The 12,220-nt window shown below is 43.4% G+C and overlaps 1 non-coding gene across 1 annotated transcript; it reads left to right on the top strand.

Annotated features, from left to right (window-relative positions):
* The first annotated feature begins 1,246 nt into the window (after nt 1–1,246).
* TRNAC-GCA (transfer RNA cysteine (anticodon GCA)) lies at nt 1,247–1,318 on the top strand. The gene has a single exon. It is a non-coding gene; the product is annotated as a tRNA-Cys (tRNA).
* The last annotated feature ends 10,902 nt before the right edge of the window (nt 1,319–12,220 follow it).

Here is a 12,220-nt window from a genome sequence, read left to right as displayed (position 1 = left end):
TGCATAATAGGATTTATGTTACAGGATGATGCTAAGTACAGAGTTTGCCAGTAATTACTGGTTGTGTTCTATCCTTATTATATGTTCTAGATTTACTATCTTTACTAAGTGATGGTTCTGACAGTGGTCCAAGTGGTCCTGTCATGTGTATATAATTCCCTGTAAATCCTGCCCATTGCCAGTTGGCACAGTGTATATTGTATGATTACTATTTTAAGGTGTTTTATGATAATACAAAGGCTATTTTTGATATGACCTTGAGTGGAGTTCCTTTTGTGGTGAGCCTAGTATGTTGTTGCTGTGTGGGTTGCGCAAATGTTTTACACATGACCTCCGGGATAAGCCTGACTGCTCGTGCCAAGCTACCAAGGGGGTGAGCAGGGGTTATCTTTGGCGTGTAACTCCCTTGCCCTGACTAGAGTGGAGGTTTCTGCCTGGCTTTGGCGCAAGCCTTGGCCAACCAGAAATCCCATTTCTAACAACTATGAAAGCAATTGACAACTTTGTTATACAGTTTGGTGCTTCCTTGTAGCGTACTAAAGAAATGGCATAGAATACCGGGCAGTGCTGCAGTCAATCTATTTCTCATTTAACCTGTGTCCTCAGTCTTACATATATTCCTCCTCTCCTCTGTGCATACAAAGTTTGTGTTTGTTTAAAGCACTTCATTCTTGTGCAACGTAGAAACTATTTAATTTCTCCTTAAAACCTCTGCCTACGTGCAAAATGTATAAACCCTTGTTGCAGACGAAAAAAGGCTGGCTCGAAGACTCAGGCCATTTTCGAACGCAAAATGGCTTTTTCTGATATATTAAATTGATGGTACTTGAAAGGGACGTTTGGGTGTACCTTCCAAATACCAAATTGCAGTGGTATATAGAAATATTTTTCGTCCATCATTTGGCCCAAAACAATCATACTTCACCACCATCTCGGTGATTGTGGTAACCAATCCGCGAAAGGATAAGGCGTCCCGTAAAAACCTCTTCCCCTTTGAGAATGTTTCAAAACAAGCATTTTATGTACAGGCATTGGTCCTATGGACCACTGCCTGTTCAAATAAAATAACAATGAAACATATAAATATTTTTTTTAAACGATCCCGTTTTCCTTCAATAAATAATATTAAGAACTACTTCTCCTGTTCCACAGTTTCAAGCTTGTACTTTCCGGCCCAACTGAGCATGATGCTCACACTCTTTCATGAGGTACTGATATATTTTCATTCCGACTCTCACAAACAGGTGGGGATATAGCTCAGTGGTAGAGCATTTGACTGCAGATCAAGAGGTCCCTGGTTCAAATCCAGGTGTCCCCTTGGCATGTTTTGGTTCTTGTGTTTGTAGCTGGGACTTTTCATAAAACCCCTTTGGATCATCATTGACAGAGTCAGTGTTAGCTTGGATCTTACACTTTAACAGCATTACAATGTCACTGCTCAAAACCTGAGAGTAAATGCATTTTTATACAGGGCTCGGTATTCCGTATGGGAAATGTCTGAAAAAGCATTGATTTATTTTGGAATCTGACTCTTCCTTTCACAGCACCAAACAAAGGGAATGGACTATGAAAGCAATTGACAACTTTGTTTTACAGTTTGGTGCTTCCTTCGATCGCACTACAGAAATGGCATAGATAAGTGGGCAGCAATGCAGTCAATCTATTCCTCATTTAACCTGTGTCCTCAGTCTTACATGTATTCCACCTCTTCTCTGTGCATACAAAGTATATGTTTGTTTGAAGCACTTCATTTTTGTGCAATGCATAATATATTTACTTTCTTCTAAAAAACGCTGCCCACGTACAAGATGTACGAACCCTAGTCTCAGGTGCAAGCAGGCTGGTCTGAGAAACCAGCCCATTTGCGAACACAAAATTGCTTTTTCTGATGTATTAAATCGAAGGTACATGAAAGGGGTGTTTGGTTGTACCTTCAAATACCAAATTGTAGTGGTATGCAGAAATGTTTTTTCTCCGTAATTTGGCCCAAAACAATCATACTTCACCACCATATCAGTGATTGTGGTAATCAATCCACAAATGATAAGTAGTCTCGTAAAAACCTCTTCCCCTTTGAGAATGTTTCAAAACAAACATTTTAATTACAGATATTGGTCCTATGGACCACTGCCTATTCAAATAAAATAACGATTAAACATATACATTTTGTTTTTTAAAAGATCCTGTTTTCCTTTAATTAATAATATTAAGAACTACTTCTCCTTTTCCACAGTTTCAAGCTCGTACTTTGTGGCCCAACTGAGCTTGAGCCTCTCACTCTTTCACGCTGTACTGTTATATTGTCATTCCGATCTTTGAAAACAGTTGGGGATATAGCTCAGTGGTAGAGCATTTGACTGCAGATCAAGAAGTCCCTGGTTCAAATTTGGGTGTCCCCTAATCCTATTTTGGTTCTGGTGTTTGTAGCTGGGATCTTTCATAAAGTCCCTTTGGATCATCATTGACAGTCAGTGTTCAGTTGGATCTTATACTTTATTAGCATTACAGTGTCACTGCTCAAAACCTGGGAATAAATACATTTTTACACAGCGCGTGGGAACTTTCTGAAACATCATTGATTTATTTTGGAATCCGGCTCTTCCTTTCACATTTTCAAGCAAAGAGAATGACTATGAAAACAATTGAAAACTTTGTTATACAGTTTGGTGCTTCCTTTTAGCGCACTAAAGAAATGGCATAGTATACTCGGCAGCGCTGCAGTCAATCTATTTCTCATTTAACCTGTGTCCTCAGTCTTACATATTTTCCTCCTCTCCTCTGTGCATACAAAGTATGTGTTTGTTTAAAGCACTTCATTCCTGTGCAACATAGAAACTATTTAATTCCTCCTTAAAACCTCTGCCTACGTGCAAAATGTATGAACCCTCGTTGCACATGAAAAAAGGCTGGCTCGAAGACTCAGGCCATTTTCGAACACAAAATGGCTTTTTCTGATATATTAAATTGATGGTACTTGAAAGGGACGTTTGGGTGTACCTTCCAAATACCAAATTGCAGTGGTATATAGAAATATTTTTCGTACATCATTTGGCCCAAAACAATCATACTTCACCACCATCTCGGTGATTGTAGTAACCAATCCGCGAAAGGATAAGGCCTCCTGTAAAAACCTCTTCCCCTTTGAGAATGTTTCAAAACAAATATTTTATGTACAGGCATTGGTCCTATGGACCACTGCCTGTTCAAATAAAATAACAATGAAACATATAAATATTTTTTTTAAACGATCCCGTTTTCCTTCAATAAATAATATTAAGAACTACTTCTCTTGTTCCACAGTTTCAAACTTGTACTTTCCGGCACAACTGAGCATGCTCCTCACACTCTTTCATGAGGTACTGATATATTTTCATTCTGACTCTCACAAACAGGTGAGACTATAGCTCAGTGGTAGAGCATTTGACTGCAAATCAAGAGGTCCCTGGTTCAAATCCAGGTGTCCCCTGTGAGATAGATTAAGCCATGCCCTATTTACAACACTAAGTTAGCATAAACGAGATCATTGTTAGTTAGCAAGCAAGCTTGTCGTTTCTGCTGCGCTGCACACGACACTGTTGTTATGTGTTATTCATTTTAGAAATGCTGACTCGGCTTTGCCTTACAGGATAACAAACTATTGTTTCACATTCTTAACCGTGAAATGTGCCCTTGGTCTGTACATCATGCAAAGAACGCGTCTGGGTCACTAGAAGGTACAGAGTGTTGTCTTTAGATTGATCGTACCACTTGTTAGACATATCATGCATACAGCTGCCAATATCTGAAGGACAAGCGTCTTTAATATTGCAGAACAGTTTGGTTTTACATTCATTCGAACAGAAGAGCTGATGCATGAGAGAGCTGATCCTTTGATGTGATTCTACTAAGCTGATCTATACGGTATGGGGTCCCCCCTGTTAGCCTAAGAGACCTTCTAATAGTATAATAATAATAATGTATTAGATTCTAGTGAAAGGAGTGTGGCTGTAGACCACTGTCATTAGTAGTATGATTGCTCCTTTCATTTTGTATGGTATTATAATAATGCTTATGGTTCTGATCTGTACTGTTAGTCTGCTAGTGTTAGCCAAAGTACTGCATCTTAGGACGCGAGGTTTATAAAATAAACTCTTTAAACTTTACCGTGTCTGTATTATTCTGTTGTGGACTAACAAATAGATACGAACAGGTATTTCGGATTCCCACCACTCCTGAGAAATATCTAAGTCGCTTGTTCTGGTTTGTCTATACATTGGGACCACCTAGCTAGATCTAGGTTAACGAATGGGATACTAAGCTAGTCGGATAAGGGGTTCTGGGTTCTGAGGGGAGTTTTGTGGTACACCACAATTCTCTGAGGTCCTGGTCTCCTACGCATAGTTCTGTGCAAAAGCAGAATCCCTGCAACATGGCGCACCTAACGTTTGGTCTTATGATCCGAGACGCTTTAGTAGTACTTAATTTTAGTCCACAACTGCCCTCACTCTCGTTTCCGGAAAACAAGAGTGACGGTTTAACCTACCTAGGTTTAGACTACAGGTTCTATCAAGCTTGAAAATTAAAAAGGTTATAATTTTTGAGCCCAAGTGCTACTGTGAATATCGTTGTTACTCTTTAGGGTGTCCTTATGGAGGTTAATATTCCCGCTCATAGTAGGGTTCCTCTGCGCGCTCATTTGAGGGCTTATGGGGTGCCTGATGACGGGATGGCCGTGGTCTTTGTGGTCAGTGCTGATACCACTTACCCGTATGAGTTGCTTTACTCATGGGTGACCTTTGAGGAAGTGGATACGGACGATAGTTTGTTCCACAACTATACAGCCTCGCCTGTGCCTGCGGCTTATGCCCCATATAGGACACTAGAAATTCCTATTTCTGCCTGGCAGCATACAATTTGGTTTAATGGCGCCCTCCCCCATCAGGTCGTATCGGCGAGAATGGGCCCGTTGCAAATTGCAGGGGCCACATGGCCGGTACTGGCCGGATATACTCCACACCCACGCTACCTGACGGTGGGAGTGGGTGATTTACGAACGCTACACACAGCCCTGATTACGGTCCATAGGGCTTTAGTGCAGTATGTGTCACGCACAGTTCAGGTGGGAGCACCTGCGGTTGCTGGACACGGGGCGGATCACCATCACGCGGTGGTGATTAGCCCTGTTATGGTTAACGCGGTTGTCGGCAAGCGCCCCCTCAGTAAGGATGAATTTCCTTACTGGCTTGCGGAAAAATTTGATCAATTAGAAGCTGTGTTTCCAAACACTACACCTGTGGATAAACACAGGATACTCACCATTACTTTGCCGAAGGACCTGGTCCCTGAACTTGTTGATTGTGAAAATTGGGGCAAGGTCTTTGCTGCAACCTATTCGAAGTGCTACGGCACTCCGTCTATGTCTGTACTACCCTCCGTGATCAAGAAAGTCCAAGAAAGTCATGGTGCGGAGGCAGCTATTGAGTTGGGATTACGGCTTGTCGACAGTTTCGATGTGGTTTGTTCCATGGTAATGGGCAACCTCAAAGGAGATGCCATGCAGTTCCAAGTTGGTAATATGCTGGAGCTTGTGGCTGATGCCGATAAGCCAAGTGAGTTCGCGAAAATTATTGCAAAAGCCTATAGGATGGTTGGACGTAGTGCCTTAGGCGTGAAACCCACCATCAAAATTCCTGATGTAGTGCAGCAAACTAAGGTGAGTTCGTCTACAAAAGACGAAAAGCCCAACTTTCCTAAACAAAGTTGGCGAGCCAAAAAACAAGAGAAGCGGCAACAGAAACAGGTTTCTCGTCCTGCCTCACCCGTTCAGTCGTATAGTGAACGCACTTATGATTTGCGCGATCGTACTCGTATTAAGTCACCTGATAGATTTCAGGTTTCTGAACAACGCTCTCCTCGTTCTTCACAGAAAACATCGACTTCGCACACTGGTGGTGGAGAGCGTGGGAGAGGACGGGGTGCTCAAGGTCGAGACCAGCCCCGCCAGACTGACGGTAGAGGCAAGCAGGAAGACGCTGCCAGACCACGTCCACCGTTTCAGAAAAAGAAAGTTGCTGCTATCTCAGCGAGATATGCCTCAGATGGTCAGGACACAGCTTCGGAACCTGACATGGGCACTAACGCTGCAAGACAGCGCGGCGGAGGTTACAGTAGTGCGGGAAGCATTGCGTCCATTTCTGGAGGCGACAGCAACTGACATTTATGTGACAGTTGAAACTGCTGATACTCGCGTAGCCCCCTCGGAAAGATTATTTGAAATAGTCCTTAATATTGAGGGTGACATACAACGCAAAATTAAAGTGGTTTTTTGGGATAATCTTACCACCACATATGATATTCTTTTGGCGGAGAAAGATTGGCCTCCGGCTTTCATTTTGGACGCCCCAAGGGGAGAGGAAGTTATTCTTCCTTCCTTTGGGCACGCAGTGCCCACGGAGGAGTCTACTAGGTTAGCCGGGGAGTGGGCACAGGTGCTTGCACCTGCGTTATATCGTAATCAGGTTGGCTGGGATAAATGTTCTACCAATCACGAGATTCCATTGCGATCCGATCCCCAGCCTCAACCCCAATATCCCATGCGTCGCGAGGCAAGACCTCACGTCGCGTCCATCCTTGAACAATTGGAATATCAAGGAGTGATTGAGACATGTGTGTCACCCATGAATAATCCTTTATTCACTGTAACGAAGCCTGACGGGTCGTACCGCCTAGTTTTGGATTACCGGCATTTAAACTCGCATTGCCGGACGTGTGCGGTACAAAATACTCATAGTTCGGCTCTCGTAGATAGTCTTGTGAGAAAACGTTTCAAAACTACGCTCGACTTATCAAATGGCTTTTATTGCCATAACCTGGCCCCTCTTAGTTATGAGTGGTCAGCATTCACCTCGGGTGGAAAACAAAAATTGTTCAAAAGGCTCCCGATGGGCTCTAAAAACAGCCCTGGAGTTTTTGCCGCTCGAGTGGTCTCTCTCTTGGAGATGGTAGACCCGGAGGCATACTCGTATGTTGATGACATCTATCTGACAGACGACGAGTTGCTTCCACACCTTGCTCGTGTGGATAACATAGTGACTATGTTTGCAGACTTCGGTTACAAGTTTAACTTTAAGAAGTCCCACATTGCTGAGTTTACAGTGTTGTTCTTGGGGTACGAACTCCATAATGAGGGTCGAGGCTTGGCACCGCAATTCCTTGAGAAATGCGCACGCCTTCGTATCCCTACAACTCTGAAAAAACTACAATCCCTGCTGGGTTTTCTGAATTTCGGTCGATCCTACATTCCTGATTATGCCCAGCGTATCAAGACGCTTTATGCCTTGATACAACCAACTTTTACCAGCTCTTGCTGGCTGCCAGAGCACTCGTTGGCATTGTATACTTTGCAAACTGATCTTCTTACGGCTAAATATCTAAAGACTCGTGACAACCACACCAACCTGGTCATTAGAATTGTTCCAGGCGCGGAAGGTTTCACGTACTTAACGTTCAATGAGGGCGACACAGTCCCCATTGCTTACAAATCTCATCTGTACACTTCGGCTGAGCTGCGATTTTCCACTGTTGAAAAAGTCTTAACAGCAGTTCAGATGGCGATCCTGAAAGAACGAGCGCTATCACAGGGAAAGCGCATGCTGGTGGTAACACCGTTTCCTGCTCTCGAAGCAGTCCCTAAAGCTAGTGTACCAAATTCTAAGGCTTTGCATCCACGGTGGATACAATGGGCGACCTCCTTAGCCTCGCCTGACGTCGAATACATCTTTGACGCGGCGTTGCAGACTCAAGAGAGTTTGAAGTATGAATTCGTTCATCCGGCTCCTCTGTCATTGCGCCCCATCGAGGAATACCATTGTGTCATATACACTGACGGGTCGGCGCAACCTGCAACTGGATCAAGGCACGCTTATTCAGCGGCTTGCGCAATTGTAGTCGGTACTTTCGTAAATGGAGAGTTCCAATCTGATGCAGTGCATACGCAGTCATTGGGTGATTGTACCGCGCAGTTGGCGGAGCTTCGTGCTCTAGTGCTTACACTTGAGTTTGCTGATCACAGGGTCACTACTCTTATAGTGAGTGATTCTTACTATTGTGTTCAATCTTACAACGACAATTTGCTTTTTTGGATTATGAATGGTTTTCGTGACTCCAAAGGTGGCACTGTGAAGCATAAAACGCTTTGGGCTCGAGTGGCAGAACTTAAAGGGAGTCTGCCACTTGTGAATGTAATTCACACTCTTGGTCACCAACGAGTTGGGGTCCATGCTGTCGGTAACAGTTTGGCTGACGAGGCAGCTAAAACAGCAGTGGCAACATACTTAGTAGCAGCAGTTACAAGATCAAAATCTAAGATTGATGCTGACATCTTGGCAGCTATTGCTGCTTCTGAGACAGGGACAAACTTCCCTAGAGGTTTCCCTTCTCGATACCATTATCACTTAAGTCCTGATAACGTCCCGTTAGTGAGGATTAACGACGTTGGTGATAGATTGATTCCAAACGCGGACTGCAGACCAAATTTGATAACAGCTGCCCACGAAGGTGTTGCATCTGCGCATGCTGGAGTGTCAGCAACTGTGTCTCTTTTACAGCAACGTTACTGGTGGTACGGTTTGTATAAACAAACGCGGGCTTATATACTTAATTGTGACATTTGCCAGCAGATTAAACCTTCTTCTGTTGCGAGTCCACCTCCAACGCAGCTGCATATATCTAATCAACCACTTGCGTGTGTTTATTTAGATCACTGCGGTCCTTTTACCTCTGATACTGCGTACAAGTATATCTTGGTTGCAGTGGATTCGTGCACACGTTTTCTGTGGGTGTGGCCACAAAGGAGTGCTGATGCCAGGACTGTCATCAAAGCATTGCGTGTCTTTATAGGGAGTTCTGCGTGTGGTACCCTTCACTCTGATCAGGGCCCGGCGTTCCCCTCTAAGGCGTACAAAGAGGCAATGAGAAGTTTGGGGGTCCAAGTCAAATTTTCGTCTCCATACCGGCCTGAGGGCAATAGTGTTGTGGAACGGATGAACCGTGACCTAAAGCAATCGTTGACAGCCAAGGTGTTAGGTACAGGACGGAACTGGCTTGCCCACTTGTATGACGTCCAACGTGCACTTAATAACCTCCCTAGAAGGTCTCTGGGTGGGTGGACCCCGTACATGATGCTCTTTGGAGTGAGAATGTTTGTCCCGGACCTTGATGGTCTAGACATGGCGGCGGCTGCCGCGCCTTGTGACCTAGATGACCACTGTGCTGTATTGCAGAATCTACAAGAAGCAAGGGACACTCTGGCAAAGGAACACGTGCCCTCTACATCTGAAGAAGCGCTCCTGATTCCGGTGGTCGGCTGGCTGCCTCAAGTTGGTGACCTGGTCCGTGAGAAAGTGGAGAACAAGAAGGAGTTTGGCCCCTCTTATCGTGCACCAGTCCCGGTGCTTGGGGTATTGGGTACACGTACAGTTGTTTTACCCCCACTTCCTGGTCGCAAGGAAAACAGGTACATTTCAATTGAAAATGTCAAGCTACACAGGGTGGCCAATTCTCCATAGTATGACACCTTCGGTTTCCTGCCCTTCAATGCTGAGAAACTCTGTTGTGAAGCCACCCTCTATCATCGTGCCTGAGGTTTCCATTGAGATGCTTACAGTTTCAGATCAGCCTGTGCCACCTTCTGCTGGTGGTTTGCCTGGTGATCCTGAGTATGCTTATCCTACAGAAGTCGCTTTGCCCCTATTAAATACAACAACACTTACCCAGTCCCATTCTTCCTTTGAAACTGAATCATTGACTTCCACTGTCCCTTCCAAAATTTCTATATTTTTTGCCGGGTTCAAGAGACATTTTTTGGTTGCACCTTGGACTTACATCTGGTTGGTGCTGATTTGCATTTTTTTATTCATGACAATTGGCTTTGTGGTAGTGTTTTTTAGACTTATCAATGGACACTACCTGCATGAGCGTTCTACAATTCAATTAATTGATGGAACTTTGGCCCCCCATTCCTCATCACACATCATGAAAAGGGACCAGACGTTTGTGAACATCACCGCCTGGCCTGTACGTGATGGGATTGCATGGGATGCAGTGAACTTTCAAATTCATGGTCCCACCGAAGTTGTTAATGTGCCAACTGTTTTTCGTGCTTCTATGGGTGATGTGGTTAAGCGAAACATCCGCTCAGATGATTGGGATGTACAAGCAATAGAAGCACTGTTTTCTGATTTAAAATATTATGCTGCATTTGATGCTGAAGATCTGTATTTAAATACTGCAAACTACGATGAACAATTTTGTTTTCAACATTATGGCACACATTTCCTAAATAGAGCAAATACTTTTCGAAATTTTGTTAATTTCACTCAATGGGAACATTGTCCTGTCCCTATGCCTGGCAGCTCGGCCACTTTATTGAAAAAATTCACATACTTTTCAGATTTTAGTGTGTCAAACCCTGATTCTTTTTATTTTAAGGCGGCGGTAGAACCCACTTCTAAGGTTAGATTGACACACACAAAATTATTATATTCCAAATCCTTTATGGATGAATTGGCTATTGGAGGTTATGACGTATGGAAAGCTACTATCGATCTTAAATCGGTTTGGGGAACTAAACCGTGGCAGGTACAGGGAACAGAAGCTTTGCATCGTGCCTGTCTTATCCCTAACCATATCTTATTTTTAAATTCGTCTATTTTTCAGACCACCTGTTTTGGATTGGCTATATCTAAAAAATTAATTTCCCCCTCGATCCCTGATCTGGGTGCTTATCCTGGTTGGGAAAATCACTCAGATCTGCCCCTTACTATGTTGCAGTCCCTTGTTTCCAATGGCACCTTCAATATTTCAACATTGAATCCTGAGGGTTGGTTGGTGTGGCAAACAAGCTCAGATTCCTGTCAACGTCGGTTTCTGGATTTGGCTCCAGGGTATACACAACTTAGGGTTGACCCTCGTTTCACATCTTCACACACGGTGACTACCTACTCTGTAGGTAAGTTATGTCAGTCATGGCTGCAACATTCCTCGTTAACTTCAGTTAAGCTTCATTTGTCACGCTTAAATGAAAAAATAGATTTGAATGATTTTATTAAGGGTCCTGTAAATGGTAGATTGAAACGATGGGCTTATGCTATTTACAATGAAATTTGGAAATTGTCGCAAATTGAGGCTGCTTCTAGATTACGTGCTATTGACCAGGCAAATATGGAAAAAGTATTAGCTGTGATAGATAATAGTATTAATACTTTGTCTTCTAGAATTTATACATTGGATAATATTGTTTCTTCTGTCGTAGACATTGTGCAAGATGATGTATCTGTGTTGTATCATGGTCAAAATCAGTTGCGTTCAATTATGCAGTTTGCATGGACTTTGCAAACGTTAAAGGCAGGGAAAGTCCCGTGGGATTACATGAATATTTCATCATTGTTCCTTCCTTTTAATTTGACGGAAAAACAGCAGTTCATGTCCATGAAAGATGCAACTTATGCATTGCTGCACATTGAAAAATTAGAACCTTTACCTTTTTCTGTAGCTGAGTTGAATTCAGCCGTATGGCTTGTACACGGATTAGTCACTTTACCTTTTAGTTTGTTCAAATTTAGTTCGTGCATGAAGCATTATGCCATTGGCAGATATGAACTACTTGGTGATGCGTTCCTGCACGAAGTTTGGTCACTTCCGTTCACTTACAGATGCGTAAGGGATGGCAAGGAGGTTTACTTAAAAGGTGAAGACTCCACTTCCGCTCCTGATCACTCTGTGGTTTGTAGACATATACAATTACATGGCGCTTGCAATATACACGCTCCTAATTTAGCTTGTGTCCTAAAGGGGATTCCAATGCCAGTTATAACGTCTTCTTTTAAGCTGCTTGCCAACGGTAGTTATTTGCTTTTAAATAGTGAAGCTTGCTGTGGGATGCTAGTGGGTATTCCTTACATAGTCACTGTTTCGCAAAAAGTGGTTTGCTGTAATAACGTCCTTTTCCCACCCCCGCAAGGCCGACTCGATATATCCATCTGGCCAGCGATTCCAACCTTGAACGCAGAGTTCAATAGGATGAGCAGAATAAGGGATCTTTTGTCTAAAAAAGAGGTTGCATTGACTTCGTCCCGTGAAACATTTCTTCTTAATGTGGCGAACACCCGCACTGAGGTACAAGCTCTTTTAAATACCGACCCCCCCCCTTCATTTTGGAACCTTGATTCAAACTATTTTTAAT

The sequence above is a fragment of the Triturus cristatus genome, chromosome 4_1 (genome assembly GCF_964204655.1).
Source record: "Triturus cristatus chromosome 4_1, aTriCri1.1, whole genome shotgun sequence".
In the NCBI taxonomy this organism is placed as follows: Eukaryota; Metazoa; Chordata; class Amphibia; order Caudata; family Salamandridae; genus Triturus; species Triturus cristatus.
The sequence above is the reverse complement of the archived record's forward strand: the minus strand, read 5'-3'. Positions and strand labels throughout refer to the sequence as shown.